General features: G+C 45.7%; 1 long non-coding RNA gene across 3 annotated transcripts in view; it reads right to left on the reverse strand.

Moving 5' to 3' along the window:
- Positions 1 to 1,565: 1,565 nt before the first annotated feature.
- Positions 1,566 to 23,666, reverse strand: part of LOC140458758 (uncharacterized) — a 29,549-nt gene continuing 7,448 nt past the window's right edge. The window contains exons 3-8 of one of the 3 annotated variants that reach the window (XR_011953647.1): positions 22,465 to 22,571; positions 19,970 to 20,069; positions 18,321 to 18,425; positions 14,288 to 14,384; positions 4,288 to 4,375; positions 1,566 to 2,340 (exon numbers count right to left, since the gene is read on the reverse strand). This is a non-coding gene — a long non-coding RNA (uncharacterized lncRNA). Of the gene's footprint in view, positions 2,341 to 4,287; positions 4,381 to 14,287; positions 14,385 to 18,320; positions 18,426 to 19,969; positions 20,070 to 22,464; positions 22,572 to 23,666 lie in introns of all 3 variants that reach the window. The other 2 variants (XR_011953646.1, XR_011953648.1) reach the window with 2 other exon arrangements.

The following is a 23,666-nucleotide window of genomic DNA, read 5'->3' on the forward strand; positions in this document are numbered from 1 at the left end:
AGGGGGCACAATGGATTTAGATCCTTCACCTGCTTCTTGTGTGGGAAAGGATTCACTCAGTCCTCTGATCTGCTAAAACACCAGCGAGCGAGCTCTGGAGAATGACCATTCACTTACTCCCAATGTGGGGAGAGATTCACTCAAATGCCCCACCTGCTGAGACCCCAGTGAGCCCACACAGGGGAGAGGCCATTCAGATGGTCAGTGTGTGAGAGGGGATTCAGTGATTCGTCCTGACTCCCTGAGACCCCAGTGAGCCCACACAGGGGAGAGGCCATTCAGATGGTCAGGGTGTGAGAGGGGATTCAGTGATTCATCCTGACTCCCTGAGACACCAGCGGGTTCACACTGGGTAGGAGCTGTTTCCCTCTTTGTGTGACAAGGGGTTTGCTGAGACTTCAACACGACTGAGAGCCCAGTGAGTGCACACAGGGAAGTGGTCATCCCCCTGCTCCGTGTGGTGTAGAGTTCACACATCACTGCAGGACTCTGATTCTGATGTTACTGTCCACCAGAGTCAGGACTGGACCTTGTACATGATGACACTGCTGGAGTATTGATGTTGTTGTTGTTAACCACATTAACTGGGCTGGAGTTGACTGAATTTATATTGCCACTTTCTGAACCTCAGGATGCCTCTCTGGGCAGTAGGTCACCACACACAGCAATGTGACAATCAGCAGGGTTCATCTGTATTGATTTAAATTGTGATCATAGCACTGCTGTCTCACAGCACCAGGTAAAAGGTTGGAGTCCAGCCGTGGTCAACGGCCTATGTGGGGTATCCACATTCTCCCCATAATCGTGTGGGTCCCCTCCATGTGCGCTGGTTTTCTCCCACAATTCAAAGATATGCAGGTTAGGTGGATCGGTCGTCATAAATTGCCCACAGTGTTCAGAATTTGCAGACTAAGTGGATCAGCCATGGGAAATGCAGTGTTACAGGGATGGAGTGCTCTGGACGGGATGTTCTTCAGATGGTTGGTGGGGTTTGATGGGCCAATGCTCTCCTTCCACACTGTAGGGATTATATTCTATGATTGAGGATAAAGAATATTCTCGGGGTCTCCTTGGAGGAGGGGCATGTGGGGTGTATCAATGCTCTCTATGCCATTAGATAGAGGTGGGCACCGCAGGGGATACAGTGCATTATCTCCACCGCCACCGCCACCCCCTCACCCCCAACTCTACTTTGATTTAGTCCTTTCCTACTCTGTCACTTGTAACGGTTTGCTTTGCCCATAATGGGCTTTGTTTGTAAATATTCAACTGATGACACTGGTGTGCTCCTGCTGGCGATTATACGTTAACAAAAAACAAAATAATAGAATAATGATGTTGATGGTGGGAAGGTTGCTCAGCTGTGGGAGATAACACTTCTGGGGAGGAGAAAAATGCTTCACAGCTCACAGAACGAGAACTGAAAGTAGTTAAATCAAACCAAAGGTTCAAAGAGGGAAGGAATATTTCCCTGGAGTTTGAGTAACTGAAAAGTGATGGGGTCCGGGAGTAGGCAGGATTTTGTTTAAAGGGCATTTGAAATTTTAAAAACTGTTATATGCAGATAGTTTCAATTCTTTAAGTTTTATTTATTGTGGAATAAACTTGTACTTTTAAAAAAAAAACAAATTCACAAACCTTGCGTTAAAGATAAATTTTAAAGAAAATCCATCAAACCATCCCTCACTGAAAACAGAGGTCGAAGTGCAATCTCCTGCAGAATCCCTGCCCCCTTCTTCCTACCCAGGCTCCGTGACTATATACATACCTGGGAGATAGCAGCAGGAGGAGCCCATTCAGCCTTTCAATCCTGCCCCACCATTCAATGGGAAACAGCTGACCATTCAGCTCAGTCTCCTGTTCCTGCTGTGTTCCAATCCCCTTTCATGGCTTTACCTTGAAGAACTATATTTCAGTCCTCCTTAGGCTTCACTGCCATGTATACCAGCGATGTTGCTGTGTTATTGCTGGGTGTAGGCAGGGTTAATGTGATGGTGCTCTTCCTGGAGGATACACTCAGCGTCCCTCATCATCCTGCAGGAACATCAACTGGGTTTCAGCAATGAGAGATAGAACCCATTTCCAGGATATAGTCATCACTGGCTCAGCCAGCATTTATACCCCATCACTAGGTACCATTGAGATGATGGTCGTGAGCTGCTGTCTTGAACCATTCACCGTCCATTTGTCGCAGATAGACCGACAATGCTGGGAGGGAGAGAGTTGCAGGATTTTGGCCAAGTGATTCTCCATCTTTGGTTCTTCAAATGCTGGTTAACTTAATCACAATCTGCACATGATTTTGAGATTTCAGTCTGCAAATCTTCACCATCTAGCACTCTGTGTAAAGGAATATGTACAGATTAGAAATTCAGAACAGACTATTCTAGTTTCTCTGGAATATCTTTTTCCCCTTTCTTCCCCCAAAGCTGTAACCCTCCAGCCCACTTACTCTCTCCCACCATTCTGACTCTACTACCCCCTAATGTACACCCTCCTCATTCTCATGGAGTTACTGATAAACAGATCCATGTCACCACTTCCCATCCTGGTTTGACTCTGCACCCTTTCTGGGTTTACTTGCTTTCCCTTCAGTTGCTGCAAGTCAATAATGTAAGAGCAGAATGAAACAGACGGAAACAGAAAGGGAGGTGGCAGATCCTGGACAGAAGAGAAACCTTTAATCTGGGAGAATGGATCAGATTCTTCCTTGTTTCCCATTAGTTTATTCCCAGTATTACAATGAACTGGGGATGGAGAGTGGTCCCACGAGGGTGTAGTGACACTTTGACCCCCCAACTGATCAATACTACAAGCAGATACATTCCTCCTCAAGCCAATCACAGTGTGAAATACTTTCCCCTAATTACCCCAAAACACATGCTCCAAAACCCGCCCACATTCTGTACATATACAGTGCCGGGTTTCCCAATACACCTGTGGTTCCTGCCTCAGGAATTATGGAAGTTACAGTCCCCATGAAGTCACTGGAGCCCTGTCTCTGGAAAGTGAATGAAACGTGTGGGATGGAAGGGTGTTGTGTATAGGATCCCCATTCAGACAGACAGGACATTTAGCTTGTCACTGGGTTTGACTGAGACATCTGGTTAGACAACCCAATTTTTGACATAAGGAATATAGATTCAGTCAATTGCGGGGTGGAGGGGTCAATAAGTGGAAGCAGTTTTAGGCAGAGGTGGCTCAGTGGCTAGCACCTCTGCCTCACAGCTTCAGAGACCATGGTTTGATTCAAGCCTTAGGTGACCATGTGGAGTTTACACGTTCTCCCAGTGGCTGCATGGTTTTGTTCGGTGTTCCAGTTTCTTCCCAAAGTCCAACGATGTTCAGGTTAGGTGGATTCGCCATGGTAAACCACAGTGTCCATGCATGTGCAGATTAAGCCATTCACCATGGGAAATACTGGGAATGGGTGAGTCTGAATTATAGGATTGGTGTGGACCCGATGGATGAATACCCTGCTTCTGCACTGCAGGGATTCTATTCTATTCTCATGAAGAAGAATGTACCTATCTCAACGTGTTATGAATCTGTGGAATTCCCTATTCAAAACGCAGTGGATGCCAAGACAATGAGCAAATTTAATGGACAGATACAGATTTTAAATTTGCAATGAGCTGAAGGGTGAGAGAGAGAGGGGGAGAGGGGGAGAGGGGGAGAGGGGGAGAGGGGGAGAGGGGGAGAGGGGGAGAGGGGGAGAGGGGGAGAGGGGGAGAGGGGGAGAGGGGGAGAGGGGGAGAGGGGGAGAGGGGGAGAGGGGGAGAGGGGGAGAGGGGGAGAGGGGGAGAGGGGGAGAGGGGGAGAGGGGGAGAGGGGGAGAGGGGGAGAGGGGGAGAGGGGGAGAGGGGGAGAGGGGGAGAGAGAAGGTGGGAAAATCCAGCTGAGACCGAGGTGAGCTCAATCATCACCGTATTAAATGGTGGGGCTGGTTCGAAGGGCTGCATTACCTCTCCTGGGCCCAGGGCTTATCTTCTTACGGTAATAACTGGAAAGATGAATCCAAAACTCACCACCTTCACCAAAGGGGATTTTCGGAAACAGCAGGATAGTCAGATGGGTTAGCGTTCCAAACTTAGATAGTGAGGAAGCGTGTAGGAGATAATGGTTTTGCAATTTTAAACTGAGGGGTAACAGTGATTTATGGTTATAGATTGTGTCGTACATTCACACTGTCCAGAATACTCTGTTGTGAATATCTATTCTGTAATTTATTACAAAGCCAAGGTTACTGATAATGAAAAACAAAACACCCAGGATACATCGCCTCACCTCGTAATCTGACAAAAGACGCGTGATAAATCTGGTTGAATTTCGAACACAGATGGAAAGCGGGTAGATTAAATCCAGTCCGTAGATCCTGTGCTAAAACAATGAAGACTACAATAGGATGAGGCGGGAGTTGGTAATGTAGACTGGGAGCAAAGACTTTACGGTGGGATAGTTTACAGATAGTGGAGGAATATCAAAGCAATTTTTCGAAGTGCTCAGCAAAAGTTTATATATCAGTGAAAACGAAGGACTATCGGAAAAGGAATAATCTGCCATGGGTGTCTAAGGAAATAAGTGGAGTCTATCAAATTGAAATAGAAGGCATACAAATTGGCAAAGACCAAGGAGAAACTAGGAGATTAGAAAAACTTCAAAAGGTCAACTGAAAGCTTGATGGGAGTGGGTATAAAAAGTGATGAGTAGCAATGCCCAGGGACAGATAGCAGTTTACACTGTTAGAGGGAATACTGGATTAGTGGTGCTGGAAGAGCACAGCAGTTCGGGCAGCATCCAACGAGCAGCGAAATCGACGTTTCGGGCAAAAGCCCTGGGCTTTTGCCCGAAACGTTGATTTCGCTGCTCGTTGGATGCTGCCCGAACTGCTGTGCTCTTCCAGCACCACTAATCCAGTATTTGATTTTCAGCATCTGCAGTCATTGTTTTTACACTGTTAGAGGGAAACCTATTGTTTGGTGAACATATGGCCTCTGTAATTGTTGAAGCATTTAACAGTTACCAGAGAGATAATCCTGATCAAGTTAAAAATCACAGCACACTCCAAAAGCTTGTACTTCCAAATAAACCTGTCGGACTATAACCTGGTGTTGTGTGGTTTTTAACTTTGTCCACCCCACCCCAACCCCGGCTCCTCCATATCAGAATCCTGATAGACAGCTCCACTGAAACTGAAGCGCCTGTAAGGTACTTGAGGGAGCCACAGGGGGTGTGTGGGGGAGGGGTGTGTGGTTTAACCAGAGTTGAACTGAACTAGAGACTTTTTAACTGTTGTTGACATGGAGATAATCCTGAGAGACAGTCTCTATGCAGTCACAAATCACATAGGTAGAAGAATGGGAGCCATACATCGGACCTGATGCTGCCTAAAGGCGTTTTGCACATAAAATACCCAGGTAACTACCATGTCTCATCAATAAAGACTCAAAGAAGACCTCTCAGAGTTCTGTGCCTAGTTATTCCTATCCAGCAGGGTTCAGGAATATGAGTACACAGCAGTCAGTCTTCACAGTGGAGAACACGAAGAACATGCCAGTAATTGACAAGGAGACTGAGGAAGGTGAGGATCTAGATAATAACCATTATCGTGAAAGAGTTAGAGCTGGGCAAGCTAATGGCGCTAAAGGTAGACAAGTCTCATTGCCCTGATGGAATACATCCCAGGATACCAACAGAGTTAGGGGGAGAAATAGCAAATGCACTTAGAGTTATAGAATCTGACAGCAGAGACAGGCCCTTTGGCCCAAACTGGCCCATACCGACCAGAATGTCCATCCACACTAACCCCATTTCCCTGCACTTGGCCCATTTCCTTCTGACCCTTTCCTATCCATGTATTTGCCCAAATCCCTTTTACCTGTTGAGAGTGTTCCTGCCTGAACCACTTCCCCTGCCAGCCCCTCCCATATCCATCCCCCCCTCTGTGTAAAACAGGTGCCCCTCAGCTTCCCTTTGATTCTTTCCCCTCTAACCTTAAACTGATCCAATCAAACCGTCCGATCCTCGAGTTCCTGGGAAAAAGACGGAGTGCATTCACCTTATCCATGTCCCTCATGGTCTTATACACTTCTAGAAAAGAACTCCCTCAGTTTCCTCTGCTCTAAACATAAAATCCTCACTTGTCCAACCTCTCCCTATCACTCAGACCCCTGAGCCCTGGCATCATCCTTGTAAATTTCTTCAGCACCTTTTCCAGTTTAATAACTGAAACCTACACTGCACTCATCACATTTCCAGTGTTTCCCCACAGCGTTGGAACAGACATGACAACGCCAATGGATTACAATTAATGATCGATAATTTACCCCATTACAACAATCCCATTTTCATAGCTTTTTCCATGATGCAGGAATCCTTTTGTGTTTCCTGTTTCATGGTTAATTGTCCTCATACAAAACCAGTGGCTTAACTGTTCCTGGGAAATGTGCCATGATTGTTTAGACTTTCAAAAACCAATGAAATCTCTCTCCACAGTCCCCACACTAACATGGACTTCGCTGTCTCAGTACTTTTTTCCCCAATCACACTGACATTTGAAATACTCATCCACGGGCAGAATGCACCACCTTTCCATCCAGGTAAGGCCAATGATGCTCAGATCTGCACGGATCCAGTAACTATCAAAACTGAACATGAAGTTCAATTTGAATTTCTCAACTGTAAATCCCCCCTTTCAGTACTACACAACAGAGAAAACTGAAAGTGCTGGAAATCCTCAGCAGGTCTGGCAGCATCTGAAACGCTGACAGATGCAGGAAACATTGCAGCCTTGAAGAAGTGGTTAGATTATCACACCAGGCACGTGCGCTTGATGGCCAGTATGTAGAAGATGGGGGCATTGTGTTCAACAGTTTTATACCAGAGACTCTGACCTCATTTGATTCCATGTTTCTCTGCGATTCCCTCTTTTCGGAAGCAGGCAGGAGTGGGAAGCAGTGGAGAATGTAAATGATGGGTGACCTTCCTAGTGAGAGGATTCATGTATAGTAGCAGGGATCCCTTTCTGGAAGGGCCTTGGTGAGACCACACCTGGAGTACTGTGTATACCTTTGTTCCCCTTTCCCAAGGAAGGCTACCCTGGTTATTGAGAGAGTAAAGGAGGGTCACCAGCCTGAGTCCTGGGATGTGGAGATAGTTATGGGCTGCAGATGCTGGAAGTCAGAACCCATACAATGTGGATCTGGGGAAGTGCAGCAGGTCAGGCTGCATCACAGGAGCAGGAAGGTTGATGTTTTGGGTTGGAACCCTTTGTCAGCCCTGATGAATAGTCTTGACCCGAAATGTCACCTTTCCAGCCCCATCGTATTCATGCTGGTCATCAAGCACCTATTAATTCTAGTCCCACGTTCTGGCACTCAGCGTGTAACCGATATTGTAGTGCCTGGTGTGATCATCTCAACACTTCTTCAAGGCTGCAATGTTTCCTGCATCTGTCAGCATTTCAGATGGTGCCCGACCTGCTGAGGATCTCCAGCACTTTTTGTTTTTATTGTGGATTTCCCTCATTTTGCTCAAGCACTTAGAGTCAGAGAGCTGTACAGCTCCATATTTTGCTGACTATAATTCCTGGGATGGTAGGACTGATAGATGAAGAGGGACTCAATCCTCATTTCATCCTCCTTCCCTTTGGCTTTCTGAGCCGCTGACTACATCACTACTATTCTACCTCCCATTCCCTGTCCTGAATCTGACCCATCTAAGCCTACACTTTAGTTCCCATCCCCCTGATAGACTAGTTAAAACGACACCAATGGGACTGGCAAAAGCCTCCACCAGGAGATTTCTCCCAGCTCTGCCCAGGGGTAACCGGTCAGGCTGGTACAGGACCCACCCAGAAACGGTCCCAGTGCCTGAAGAATCTAAACCCTTCTCTGGTATACCATTTCGCCAGTCACACGTCCAGCTGATCTATCCTCTTATTCCTGCTCTCACTAGCCCATGGCACTGTGAGTAAGTCTGACATTATTTTATTTCAGGAGCTACATTTTACTGTATCCCTGATCTCCCTATATCCAGCTTTCAGGACCTCATCCCTTTGTTTAATGATGTCATTGGTATCGGTGTGTTCCACAACCACTGACTTTACCCTCCAGCTCCAGAATGTCCGGCAGTTGCTCCATGATAATCGCGGATCCTGGCAGCAGGGAGGTAACATACCATCCTGGATTCATGTCTGTGGCCACAGAAGTGCCTACCTGTACCCCTGACCATTGAATCCCCTGTCACTATAGCCCTGCCACTGTCTTTCCTCCGGTTCTGTACAGCAGAGCTATCTGTGGTATCATGAACCTGGCTGTTGCTGATTTCCCGAGAAGCCACTCCACACATTCACCCCCAACAGAATCCAAGCAGGATTCAGTATCTTTTTGAGAAGTGGATGATCACTGGGGATTCCTGCACTGCCTTCCTGAGCCTTTTATTTGGTTTGATGGTCACCCATTCCCTTTCTACCTTGCAGTGTGACGAACTCACTAAATATGCTGTCCATAACATTCTCAGATGCTCCACAGTGAGTACACTCATAACTCCAGGTCTGAAAAGCAGTTTCCCAGCAGCTGCAGGTGGGCCCACTTCCTGCACACATAGCCGTCAGGGACACTGAAAGTATCCCTTATTTCCCACATTGTACAAGAGGAGCACCCCACGGGTCTGAGGGCTCCTGTCACAACGTCTCTCTCGATTCAGCTAATTACTCCCATTAAGAGAATTTAATAGAACGTTCAACCTTTCTCCACTTCAAACATTTCCATTATATATCAAAAACCCCAATCTTTACTTAAGCTGATACGTTATATTTTAAAAACTTAACAAATACTCTGCAGGTATCACTTACAAATTGGCTGTTCCCATTGGGACCATGTGAACACTCAATGACAATGACAGGGCTGCACTGTCTGCTCACACCTACACTGCCCTCAGCCTCCTGTCCTGTTCTAATGCATCTCAATGGGAGCTCAGGAACTGCATCTCATCTTTCAGCTCAGCCCTTTGTAACCCCAGAGTCAACATGGACCTCAGCAGTTTCTGGATGAACAGAGAGTTGTCAGAACCTGGAACATTCCACCTGAAAATGTGCTGGAATTGGAGTCCACAAAGCATTTTAATGAGAATTTTGCAGGGAGTAGAAAATTAGGAGTTTACAGGTTAACATCATGAAGTGAGTGATTGGGACTAAATCTGACAGTTCCTGCAAAGAGACTAGGTATAATCTGGATAAATCTGTGCTCCCACTCAGGCCAAATCACCCAGGGGGGATTCAACCACAAATTTGAACATCTTTCTGCATGTTGCTTCACAAAAGTATTGGAGATATTTTCCCAGAGACAAAACAGACAGCCCTTTCTCCTTCCACAGTAAAATGCTAATGATATCCAGATCCTGATGACTCCGCTGAGTGCAGAAATCTGCTTTTTTGAGATCCTGTCCTCAATTATTCTCATTTAATATCCCATAAAAAGAATTCACAAAACAAATCTCAGCCAGTGCAGGATGAATTGGAAAGACAAATATTTCTCTGGTATGTGTCTGATGTGTAAATGCTCCTCTTCAAATCAACCCTCCCCCACCCAGGAAGAGGACATGTCCATGCACCTTGCTGTACCGTGCCCCCAGTAAAAATGACGGCCATAACCCAGGACCTATCACTGACTGAGGCCCACAGCCGTTTTCCCATTTGCTGAAAACATGGGACCAAGACTTTCTAATTCAGGACTAACACCCTGTACAGACGTGTAAATAAAACCTCCCAGTCTAAACTGAATCATTTTCTCCCGGTTTCCGCTGCCTCTCCCCCTTCCCAGTTTCCAGCTCCTGCACACACCAAGGGCCATTCCGTGTCCATTGACCCTTCCTCAGAACAGATGGCAGCTGGGAAAATTAGACTCCCTACAGTGTGGAACCAGGCCATTCGGTCCAACAAATCCACACTGACCCTCCGAAGAGTATCCCACCCAGACCCATTCCGCAACTCTGTTATTCTAAATTTCTCCTGAACAACGCAGCTCACCTACACATCCCTGAACACGACGGGAAATTTCGCTTGGCCAATTCACCTAACCTACACATCTTTGGACTGCAGGAGATAGGGGTAAAAGAGTAACTAATAGGTGGGATGGAGCGACCCTTCAACAACATGGCAACATTTACTCATCTCCTCTCCCCGACCTTATCTCAGATCCAACCCTCCAACTCAGCACCTCCCTCAAACTGTCCCATCTGTCCATCTTCCTTCCCAATTATCCACTCCACCCTCTCACCATTACCCCCACCTGCATTTTCCTATCACCTTCCCCACTACCTTCCCACCAGCCCTACACATCCATCCTATTATCTGTCCTCTTCCCCACCCTCACATTCCTGAAGAAGTGCTTAGGCCCAATATGTCAATTCGCCTTCTCCTTGCATACTGCCTGACTTGCTGTGCACATCCAGCGCCACACTTTAACACAAATTGGAAGAACATCACCTCATCTTGTACCTGGCGACTCTTCAGCCCTCTGGCCTCAATATTGGATTCCATGATTTTAGGTCTTACGTCTCCTATGTACTAGTGTCCTAGCCCCCATCCCATAGACCAGGCCCTGTTATTACATCGCCTGCAATTATACACTACCTAGGGTTAGTCACTAACAGTCTCCATAAACAGCTATTCACCCTCCCCCAGCCAGATCGTTATACATTCCTTTGTCCAACTGCTCCCATCGCGTTCTTTGGAATCTATCACCCCCTGACTGTGGCTCTGCCCTGGGATGAGCTTCATCATTCAGTGAATGGGGCAGTATCACAGAGCACAGCGGCTGGGGGCTATTCAGCCCATTGGGGCTGTACTTTCTTCCTCTGGAGATGCTGCCAATCTGCCCTTACTCCACTCCCATTTACCAGTAGCCCTCCACATTTATCCTCAAATAGTTAAATTCCAAATCTGTTTTGACAATAACAAAAGCTGCATCCAGCTGTGGTTCAAACTGTTCCAGATGCTCAGAACCTACTGAGTTTTTAACCTGCATTATTTGCCAATTACCTGAAGGTAGTTACCAAAAATTGTGACAATAATTTCTCTCAGTGTCTCTGTAAATTAAATATCCTGGAAACAAATCTGTTTCTGGTTGAAATCACTGCTTAAGCTCCTCAGCTCCAAGGAGAATTGTCAGGTCTTTTGCTAACTTTCCATAAAAGAGAAATGTATCATAATTTTAATTTATTAGTGTCATAGAGATGCACAGCATAGAAACAGACACTTCGGTCCAAATCGTCAATGCCGCCCAGATATCCTAAATTAATCTTGTCCCATTTGCCAACACTTGGCCCATATCCTTCTAAAAGTTTCCTAAACACGTACCCAATCAGATACCTTTTAAATGTAATCGTACCAGCCTCCACACTTCCTCTGGCAGCTCATTCCACACACGTACCATATTCAGCTTGAAAACATTGCTCTTTAGATCGCCTTTCTATCTTTTCCCTCACACCTCACGTCTGTGCTCTCTGGTTCTGGACTCGCCTAACCTGGGAATAAGACCCTGGCTGTTCACCCTAACCATGTCCTTCACGATTTATCAACCTCGAAGGTCACCTCTCAGCATCCGATGCTCCAGTGAAAACAGCCCGAGCCTATTCAGCCTCTCTGTATGGGTCAAACCCTCAACCCTGGAAACATCTTCGCACATCTTTTCTGAATCCTTTCAAGCTTTATAATATCATTCCGATAGCAGGGAGACCAGGACTGAAAGCAGAATTCCAGAAATGGCTGAATCAATGTCCTGTACAGCTGCAAAATAATGTCGCAACTCCTATACTCAATGCACAGACCAATAAAGGCAAGTATACCAAACGCCTTCTTCACCACCCTGCCTATTCCAATTTCAAAGAACTATGAACCTGCACCTCAACATCTCTTTGTTCAGCAACACTCCCCAGGCCATTCCCATTAAATGTATAAGTCCTGCCCTGATTTGTTTTTCCAAAATGCAGCACCTCACATTTATCTGAATTCCACTCCATCTGACACTCCTCAGCCCAGTTGATTGAAGTCTCATTGTACTCTGAGGTAACTTTCTTCCCTGTCCACTGCATCTCCAATTTTGGTGTCTATGCAAAGTCACTAATCATAGCTCCTATATTCACATACAAATCATTTATATAAATGATGAAAAGCAGTGGACCCAACACCAATCCTTACACCATATTGCTCAGCACAGACCTCCAGTCTGAAAAGCAACCCTCCACCACTATCCTCTGTATCCAGTTTTCCAGCCAATTTTGTATAATTTGTTAACCAGTCTGTTATGTTGAACCTGTTGAACATCTTTCTTGTCACCAAGTTAGTGATTTCCATGCACAAAGCCATGCTGACTATTCCTAATTATTTCTTGCCTTTCCAATTACATCCAAATCCTGTCCCTGAGAAGCCCTTCCAACAACTTGCCTGTCTTCAGGCTCACCGGTGTATTGTTCCCTGGACTTTCCTCATCACCTTTCTCAAATAATGGCGCCCGTCTTACAGCACCTCACCTGTGGCTATTGGTGATACAAATATCTCAGCGAGGGGCACGGCAATCACTTCCCTAACTTCCCACAAGGTTCTGGGACACACCTGATCAGGTCCCAGGGATTTATTCAGCTTTATGTATTATAAGCTATCCAGTACCTCATTCTCTGTAATATGAACACTTGTCAAGTTATCCCTATTTATTTTTCCAAACTGTCTCACTTCCACATCCTCTAAGTAAAAGCTGACATGGTTCCACAGACAGCCTTGCTGATCTTTGAGGGTCCCTAATCTCTGGTGGTTACTCTTTTGTCCTAGGTGTATTTGTCGAATCTCTTTGGGTTCTCCCTTAAACCTATTTCCCAAAGCTATCTCATGTCCCCTTTTAGCCATTGGTTTCCCCCAACTATACTCCTACTGCCCTTTTACTCCTGGAGGGATTCACGCAAACCCAGCTGTCTGTACCTGCCATATCCCTCCTTCATTTTCTTGACCAGGCCCTTAATTTCTCTCGACAGGCAGCATTCCCTACACCTCCCAGCCTTGGCCTTAACAGGAACATACTCTCTGTGTACTCTCGTTGTTGCAGGCCTATGGAGGCAATGGCAGATGAGGACAGAGAAGCAATCATTCTCAGTAAAGAGGTGGTGTTGGGAAATATAACAGCCTAAAGGTAGATGGGTCGTCTGGCCGTGATGGAGTGCATCCCAGGGGACTATAACAGATGGCAGAGGCTAAATAGCAAACGCACTCTTGATAATTCACTGAAATGTGCTGGACACTGGGACGGTTCTGACAGATTAGATAGCTGCAAATGTGATGCCAATATTTTAAAATGGACCTGTTCGCATAACTTCTGTAGAGGGGGAAATGCTCGATCTCTCAAGGAAGAAATAGCGAGCTATCTGGATCGAAATTGTCTCAGAGCAGACACAGCATCGATTCAAGAAAGGTAGACAACACTAAGCTGAGTGGTAGAACAATGTGTGCAGAGGCCACTGTAAGTCTGCAGAGGGATACGGATAGGTTAAGTGAATGTGTAAGGGTCGAACAGATGGAGGACAATGTTGGGAAATGTGAGGTCATCCATTTTGGTCGGACTAACAGCTAACTGATGAAATGGTGAAAACATGCAGCACGCTGCTGTACAGAGGGAGCTGGATTTCCTTGTGCATGATTCACAGGAAGTTGGTTTGCAGGTGCAGCAGGTAAATAAGACAGTGAAGGTAATATTGTTTTTCATTGCGAGAGGGATGGTTATGCTGCAGCTGTACAGGGAGCTGGTGAGGCCACACCTGGAGTACTGTGTACAGGTTTGGTCTCCTTACTTCAGGAAGGATGTACTGGCACTGGAGAGGGTGCAGTGGAGGATCACTAGTTTGAGTCAGGATTTCAGAGGGTTGGCGTATGCGGAGAGATTGAGAAAACTAGTTCTATACTCATTGGAATTTCGAAGTATGGGGGGTTTGATTGGAAAAAAATTGAAATTATTAATGGAGTAGATAAACTAGAAGCAGGGGGGTGATTTCCACTGGGGACGGAGCAAACTAGGGAGCAGAGAGTCAAAATAAGGGGATATCAGATTTAGGACTGAGTTCAGGATGGACTTCTTCAGATAAATCTGTGAATCTGTGGAATTTGCTGCTGAGTGCAGCAGTTGATGTTATCAACTTGACTATCGTTAGGTCAAAAGGTAGATTTGTGAACAGGAAAGGAGTTAAGGGTTATGGTGAGAGAACAGGACAGTGGAGCTGAGACCATGAAAAGATCAGCCCTGACCTTATTGAATGGCAGAGCAGGCTCGAGGGGCCAGGTAGCCGACTCCTGCTCCTCTTCCTTCTGTTCTTATGTTCCCACTTTCCAGCTGTCCCTTTACCTGGGAATAGCAAAGAAATATTGAAAGTTCTCGCCTTGTACCGTCAAAATTCGCCTTTGTCCAATTTAGAACACCGTTTAGATCTGGTTTATTATTTTCTGTAACTATTTTAAAACTAGTAGAATTATCAGAGAATCCTGAGTGTGTGGAAGCAGGCCATTCGGCCCATCACATCCACACTGACCGTCAAAGCCTCCTACCTTAAACCTGTAACGCTACATTTCCCATGCCTAATCTACCGAGCCTGCGCATCCCTGAACAATCTGGGCAATTCAGCCTGGAATATCCACCCACCCTGCATATCTTTAGATAGTGGGAGGAAACCACAGCAAACAGACGAAACCCACGCAGGTAATAACAACAAGGTGATCATCCCTTTCTTATTTCCCAGGTCAACCTAAATAACTTCGCTGGACGTAATCTCAGAATATCCTCCCTCAGCACAACTGTAATGCTACCCCTAATCAAAAAGGCCACTCCGCCTCTTCTCATGTCCCCCTTTCTATCCTTCCTCTTGCATCGATATCCTGGAACATTACGCTGCCAGTCCTACCCATCTCTGAGCAACGTTTCTGTAATACCCATGATATCCCAGTGCCACATTCAAAACCATACCCTGAGCCCATCTGCCTTCCCTGTCAGGCCTCTTGCATTGAAGTAAATGCAGTGTAACTTGTCAGTTCTACCTGGTTCTGTGCCTTGCCCTTGTCTGCCTTGACTGTCTGACTTCTGAACTGTACCAGCCTCAGACTTACCTCTTTTCTCACCATCTCTTTGAGTTTACCCACACTTCCTCACTGGTTTACTGACTCCTGAGTAGTACGAGCAAATCTCCCTGCCTGGATATCAGACACCTTCCAATTCAGGTACAATCCATCCTTCTTATGCACATCAACTCTACTCAAGAGGAGATTACAATGATCAAAAGATGTGAATCCTTCTGCCCTACACCAGCTCCTTAGCCAATCATTCATCTCCTCCATCCTGCTATTCCTACTCTCACGAGCATGTAGCACCTGGAGTAATCCACATATTATGACCGAGGACCTGGTTTATGATATTCCAGGCTAATTTGCTATATTCTCTCATCCGGATCTTTTCCCCTTCTTATGTCATTGGTACCAATGTACAATGACCCCCCCACTGGTCATTCTTTCCTTTGAGAATATTCTGCTACCTGTCCGAAACATCCTTGACCCTGGCACCAGGGTGGTACCACCCCATTCTGATGTCTCACTGTCAGCTGCAGAAACAGCAGTCTGTGCCCGACTAGAAAGTCCCTGATCATCCTTGAGCGTTTGGAATCTGATATACCTCTGATTATAGTGGAGTCAATCTCAGTACCAGTAACTTGGCTGTCAGTGCAACATTCCCTGAAATTCTATGACAACCTACATTATCCAAAACAGTAAACTTGTTTGAGATGGGGATAGCCACAGGAGACTCATGGCTGAAAAAATGTGTTGCTGGAAAAGCGCAGCATTAAAGGAGCAGGAAAATCGACGCTTCGGGCATAAGCCCTTCTTATGCCCGAAACGTCGATTCTCCTGCTCCTTTGATGCTGCCTGACCTGCTGCGCTTTTCTAGCAACACACTTTTCAGCTCTGTTCTCCAGCACCTGCAGTCCTCACTTTCTCCACAGGAGACTCATGCTCGACCTACCTCCCTCTCCTACCTTTCCCAGAGGTAACCCATCTACCTGACTGTATCTGCAGTTTTCCGGCCTGAAACACATCCTGACTCTTGTAAATTCTTCATTACCATGAAGCACTACTCCATCTGATCCATGTGATCCAAGAGGATTTGCATCACTTCCTGCAGGCTATCATCAGGATCACTCAAACTCCCCCTACTCTCCTCCAGGAAGTGCACATCACTGTACGAATGGCCATCTCTGCACCTTAATCTGTAGACCCAGAAAAAGGCAGAGTCTTACAGCTTTACAAAAGACTACTCTCGAATACATTAGAACCTGTATTTTATATTTAAAACATTGAACCAAAAGATCATAACAGAGGCACTTAAACTAGTAAACACTCACCCTACTGAATGTTGTGGATTTTAAAAAGTAAAACAGAGTAAGATTTACCTTTTAAGAGACTGAAACCCACTGAGCTGATCCCCGGCTGCGAGTCACAGACATACAGCACGGAAACAGGCCCTTCAGTCAAACTCGTCCATACCGACCAGATATCCGAACCTAATCTCGTCCCATTTGCCAGCACTTGGTCGATATCCCTCTAAACCCTTCCTATTCATATACCCATCCAGATGCCTAATAAATGTTGCAATTGTACCAGCCTTCACAACTCCCTCTGGCAGCTCGTTCCATAAACGCAACACCGTCGCATGAAAATGTTGCCCCTTCGGTACTTTTTATATCTTTTCCCCTCTCACGCTAAATCTATACCCTCTAGTTCTAGACTCCCCCACTCCAGTGAAAATACCTTGTCTATCTATCCGATCCATGCTCATGATTTTAGAAACCTCTGAGACCACTCCTTAGACTCTGACACTCCAGGGAAAACAGCCCCAGCCTGTACAGCCTCTCCCTATATCTCAAACCCTCCAACCCTGGCAATATCCTGATAAATCTTTTGTGAACCTTTTAAGTTACACAACATCCTTCTGATAGGTGGAGAACAGAATTGCGCACAATATTGCAAGAGTGGCCAAACCAATGTTCTCAACAGCTGCAACCAGACCTCCCAACTCTCTTACTCAATACAATAAAGGAAATCATACCAAACACCTTCACTATCCTATCTACCTGCACCTCTCCTTTCAAGGAGCTGTGAACCTGCACAACAAGGTCTCTTTGTTCAGCAACACTCCCCAGGACCTGACCATGATGTGTATCAGTCCTGCTAAGCTTTGCTTTTCCAAAATGCAGCACCTCGCACTTATCTGATTTGAACTCCATCTGCCACTCCTCAGCCCATTTGCCCATCTGATCAAAATCCCATTGAAATCTGAGGTAGCCTTCTTCACTGTCCACTTCACCTCCAATTTGGTGCCATCTACAAACTTACTAACTATACCTCCTGTGTTCACATCCAAATCATTTATATAAATGATGAGAGGTAGTGGACCCAGCACCAATCCTTGTGGCATTCCACTAGTCACAGGCCTCCAGTCTGAAAAATAATCATCCATCACCACCACCCTCTGTCTTCTGCCTTTGAGCCAGTTCTATATCCAGATGGCTACTTCCGTGCGATCTAACCTTGCTAACCAGTCTCCCATGGGGAACCTTGTCGAACGCCTTACTGAAGTCCATACAGATCACAACTACTGCTCTTCCCTCCTCAATCCTCTTTGTTACTTCTTAAAAACCAGATCGAGTATGTGACACATGATTTCCCATGCAGAAAGTTATGCTGACTATGCCTAATCAGTCCGTGCTTTTCCAAATACACGCAAATCCTGTCGCTCAGGGCTCCCTCCAACACCTAGTCGAGCACAGCGTCTGTAGTTCCCGAGCTTGTCCGAACCGCCTTTGTTAAATAGTAGCACCGTATTAACCAACCCGCAGTCTTCTGGCACCTCGGCTGTGACTATCAATAATACAAAAATCTCAGCAAGAGGCCCAGAAATCACTTCCCTCGCTTCCTACAGAATTTTAGGGTACACCTGATCAAAGCCTGGGGATTGATCCACCTTTATGCGTTTCCAGACATCCACTACTCTGCAGTATGGACATTTTTCAAGATGTCACCATTTATTTCCCCACATTCTACATCTCCCGTGTCTTTCTCCACAGTAAATACTGTTGCAAAATATTGCATCTTGATAAAACAAACAAGGGCAGGACTTACACTCATTAAAAGTAAGGCTTTGAGTAGTGATATGGAACAAAGAGACCGAGGAGTTCAGGTCTTCTTAGTCTGTGTCACATGTAGACAGGGTGGTTAAGAAGGTGGTTAGCACACTTACCTTCATTGCTCAGACCTCTGAGTACCGGAGTTGGGAATTTAGGTTGAGGCTGTACAGGATGCTGGGGAGGCCTCTTCTGGAATACTGTGTCCAGTTCTGGTTGTGCTGTTACAGGAAGGATATTATTAAATTGGAGCGGTTTCGGAAGAGACTAACCGGGATGTTGCCATGAATGGAGGAATTGTGTCACAAGGAGAAGCTGAATAGGCTGGGATGCTTTTTCACCACAGCGTAGGAGGTTGAGGGATGACCTTAGAGGTTTATAAAACCATAAAGCGTGTACATAAGGGGGTGTGGGGGGATTCAAGACCTGGGTGCATACAATTTTAAAATAGATGAGAAAGGTTTAAAAAATAAATTGGGGATTTGTTTTTACTTTTACATGTGTGAAGTGAACTCCCAGAAAAAGAGGCAGCTGTGAATACAATTACAATGTTTAAAAGACATTTAGACAAGTACATAAATAGGAAATGTTTGGATGAATGTGGACCAAGCGGAGGCAGGTGCGATTAGATTAGTTGGGAATTATGGTCGACACGGACTGGTTTAACCACAGGGTCTGTTACTGTGCTCCCAAGAAAATCGACCAATCACGTGTCATCTATTCTAGTATCACCTTTTCTGACCTGATGTCCAATGGAGCCTGTCATATTCCTATAATAAACATCTCAGCGGTATACAGAACAGAAAAACGCTCTAGTGGTCCATTGAGTCTGTGAGAAAGAAAACTACCACCGAAGTATCCTCATCTATTTTCCAGTACTTGTGGAAAAGTGTCATCTATCATGGCATAGCAAGTGCACACTAAATACATCTCAAATGTTTTGGGGATTTGTGTCTCCCACCCTCACAGACAGTGAGGTTTAGTGCAACTGGTGCTCGATGATGACATCACCCACAGGAACACAGAGCAGCTGGGTCTGTGCAAACCAGAGATCGCCCATACATTGGGAAGGATGGCAGGGTCCCTGAGAGGGGGCACAGGAGAGTTACCAGGATGGTTCAAGGAATGGGGGATTTTAGTTGCAGGGACATGGGTGTTGTTAATACATATCAAGAATATCCATCTATAATAGATGGACTCTCGTTCTCAACCTCTCCCCTTGCCTGGGCTGTCGTAACCTTCAGGTTAAACCACCACCAGACATCTCTCCCTAATAAGAGAGCAGCCCTATGGTCTGGTAGGACAATGCTGACTTTACCTTTTACACAGTGATGCCACTGTGCATCGGGGGTGGAGAGAGGGAATGCTGAAGGTGGTGGATGGGACACCACTCAGGCACAGTGCTTTGTCCTGGAGGATGTTCACTTTCTTTAATACTGTTGAGGGCTGCACCGATGCAGGCAAGTGTAGAATGTTCCAACACGATCCTGATGTGTGCCTTATAGACAACAAACAGACATTGAGGAATCAGGGGTTTGGGAAAACTGAGATTGTTCTCCTTGTAGCAAAGGAAATTGAGGGGAGCTGAGAGACAAGTGTCTGCAAAACATATACATTAGGATGTTAAACCTTACAGTCATCAACTCATCGTACAAGGATTACTGGACACATATTGAAGATTTCGGGGAGATCTATTGACAGGGTGGTTTGATTCAAAGGAGAATTTTTACGCAGAAAATGGATTTGAGCTGAACAATATACTCACACACAGTGCAAATATCCAGGTCCTGATGAATGGAGTAATTCAATCAGCGTTTGGTGTTACAATTACTGAGATTCCCATCTGAATATCCACCTGTAGTATCCTGTAATACAAGTTTATAAAATCTGTCACTGTCAGGTCAGGTTAGAAACTCACACCATCCCCTCCTCCTGGGCCAGGATGACTGGACACATTACCCCTTGTGGAGACCAGTAGTCAGTTCAGGGGGAAATCTATGTGGGTTTCTATGAGTTTCCAACTTGGGACTTCATGTGACTGAACAGGGCAGATCTTTGCCACATGGGACAGAATGTTCCAAGAGTCAGTGAGATGTGGCGACCAGGATTTCCTTCCTTCTGTGCTGCCGCTGTGCCTCATCAATAAGACATGGGGGGGGGGGGTGAAAGGCTCATGCAGCTCGATGGGCAAGTTGTCTCCATTCTCACTAAGGGGCAGCAAGATCCTCCCAGTCATTCCAAAGAGTCTCTCTGAAAAGACAGCAACTCAGCATGCTTCCCACTGGCCGGTGCTCCCTGGAAAGATTTAGAAGAATGAGGGGGGTATCTCCTGGAAAATGCAGAACAGTAAACTTCTAAAAGGATTATAAACTGTTTACAGACAGGGATTCGTTGGAAAAGTGTACAAGTTGGTAAAAGGAGCATAACTTGGGATAATGTGAATTTGTTTATTTTGGAGGAGGTAATAAAAGAACAGAGGACTATTTAAATGGTGGAAACTGTAGAAAGCTGCAACACAAAAGGGACCAGGGGTTAACTGTACAGGAAACACAGAAAGCTAGCACACAGTTACAACAGGTCATCAGGAAGGGGAATGGAATATTGTTCCTGATTTCAGGGGATTTGCAGTAGAAGAGTTTCGAGTATATTCCTGAGAGCCACTTTATATAGTGCGAGTGAGACCACATCTGGAGTAATGAGAGAAGGTTTGGTCCTTTATTTAAGGAAATACATCACTTCATCGGAAGCATTTAGAGAAGATTGACTGGGATGATCGCTGGTTTGCAGGGACTCTCTTTTAAGAAAAGGCTGAAGAAATTGGGACTCGACTCACTGGATTTGTGGGAGAATGAGAGGGGACCTTATTGAAACATATAGGCTTATTAAAGGGTATGACAGGGTAAATACTGAGAGGATGCGTCCCATCAAGAGGGAACCTAGAACCAGACTCTGGGTCAGTTGCAGAATCAAGGGTTTTGTTTTAGATTTGTCAACTTTAATGCAACACAGACATGGGTAAGGGGTTTCAGTAGCAATGGAGCTGGGGTGAGGTGGAGAAAAACAACATTTTAGAGATTGGAATTCCTGGTGTTTGCGATTGTGTCGATGTCTGATCAGAAGATCAGCTTGGGGTCAGAATATGAGAGCAATATTGTGAAGAGTGTAGTTCTGCCTCAGGCATTTACCAGTGAGAGGGAAAGGAATTTGTAATAGCAACTGAAGGCAAGGGGTTTAACCATTGCAGTGTTTCATTGGAGGAAATTGCAGCCAATCAAGTTGTAGGCGTGTGGTAAGCAGTTTGATGAATGAGTAACAGTGGAGCAATGGAGAGGGATGATAGGGAGAGAGAGCTGGGCATTGTCAGTGTACATGTGAAACCAATACGATGTTACCTCCTGGCAGTATGTAGGTGAGATACAGGAGGGGACAAAGATAGATCCTGGATGGACACCACATATGAAGAATTCAGAAAGGGAGAGTGGAGATGGAGCAGGATTTTCCAACAACCTTGAGGTCAAATATTCGTTCTTAGCAGAATTGGAGAGAAGGTCATAACCAGAAAAGACAGACAGAACAACGAACAATATTTGTGAATGGGTGAGGGGGAGTGATGAGGAGAAACCAGACTCCAAAACTGCTATTTCTACAACAGTGACATCACCCAACTCCACCCTAGTCTCAGCCCATTTACTGAAATACTCGTCCATCCCGGTGTTATCTCCAGACTTCATTATCCAAACACACTCCCGTCCAGCCTCCCACATTCAACTTCCATGTAATCTCAAGAGTATCTAAAACCCTACTGCCTAAGCGCTCACTTGTACCAAAACTTGTTGATCCATCAAAAGGCTCCTATTAACAAGCAACAATTTAAAATTCTCACCCTTGATGTAATTCCTGGCTGTGAACATCCCTGTCTCCCTGCACCACACAACCCGAGAGACCTCGACAGCTCATTTTCTTTCAGACTCCCAAAGATGCATTTATTCATTGCTTCACCAGTCTGGCTGTTTCGACACGGTCATGGGAACACAGTCTGGAATTCGCAAACTAACCCTCTCAGACTTGCTTTCCTCAAAACCTGCTTATTTGACGATATTTTTGATCACCTGACCTAATATCCCCATCTGTGGCCTTATGTCAGAAATTCTCAATTTCTGTGAAATTATAAAAATGATAAAAATACAAACTATTGCTGATTTGCACACACATTGTCAACTCTTCACTGTCGCTGAGTGAATAATCTGTAACATCTCTTACCCAAGAACATTGTGGGAGCACCTTCACCACACGAACTGCAGCTGTACAAGGAAGTCAAACATCACCCTCTCCACAGGCAATGGGACTCTGGCATTAATCACTGGTGGCTGTGGACAGAGAAACACAGTTGATATTTCAGGGAGTGCTAAATGCATTACAGGAAGTGAGAATGTTGCAGAATTTGATGGTCAGAAATGGAAGGAAAATGCACTCTTTTGTTGAAAAAAAAAGAATTATTCACTGGCAAAGATACTGTGGAAAATTTAGTCCGTTTAGAGAGCAGCACATTGTCAGGGGTTGGGCAGCAGAGGAAAATTAACTTACAAAAGGTCTGTGAAAGTAACAGTAAAACACTAAACAAGCCAAACAGCCTGTGTCCAAAGACTTTAACTCCCCTTCCTGCTCCACCAAGAACATGCAGGTCCTGGGCCTCCTCCACCGCCAAATCCCAGGCATCTGATGCCTGGACGAAGAACACCTCATCATCTGTGTTCGGACCCTCCAACCAGATGGGATCAATGTGGATTTCACCAGTTTCCTCATTTCCACTCCCCCTACCTTATCCCAGATCCAGCCTTCCAACTCAGCACCGCCCTCTTCACCCGTCCTACATGTCCATCTTCCTTCCCACTGATCGGCTGCTGCCTGACCTGCTGTGTTTTTCCAGCATCACACTTTTTGACATTGAAAACATCCTGACTCTCACACTGCGTAAATCCTGCCCTCTCACTTCCTGCCAGGGAAGGCTGCGCATGCGTCCCCCTGCAGCTTGCCCCTTACAAAGTCGACGGCTACACACATGTCCCGTGGATCACTGCCCCCAAGAAGGATGGCGTGATCACTCACAATTTCACCATTTTCCGGTTTGCCACAAACATGGGCCTGGGATTTTCAAATTTGTGTTTTCCGATGTGCACTAAGTTCTGTAAAATGTCTCAGCCCGTTCCATTAAAATTTCCTTCTCTTCCTGGTCAATAGGTCATTCCATAACCGTGCCCTGCACCTTCACACATTTCCAATGGCTTGGTCCCAACAACACTGTGCTGCCAGTGAAGCTTATCACGTGGCTGAGTACAGCCACGCCCCTCATTCACTCAGATTTGTTGGAGGACCAACTGGCACTGCCTGGTCTTCCAGTCCCGTCTCCATCATCTTATTCGTCCTGCACTGAGATCAATCACCAGAGGCCCATTATGGGCTGG

The sequence above is a fragment of the Chiloscyllium punctatum genome, chromosome 34 (genome assembly GCF_047496795.1).
Source record: "Chiloscyllium punctatum isolate Juve2018m chromosome 34, sChiPun1.3, whole genome shotgun sequence".
NCBI lineage: Eukaryota > Metazoa > Chordata > Chondrichthyes > Orectolobiformes > Hemiscylliidae > Chiloscyllium > Chiloscyllium punctatum.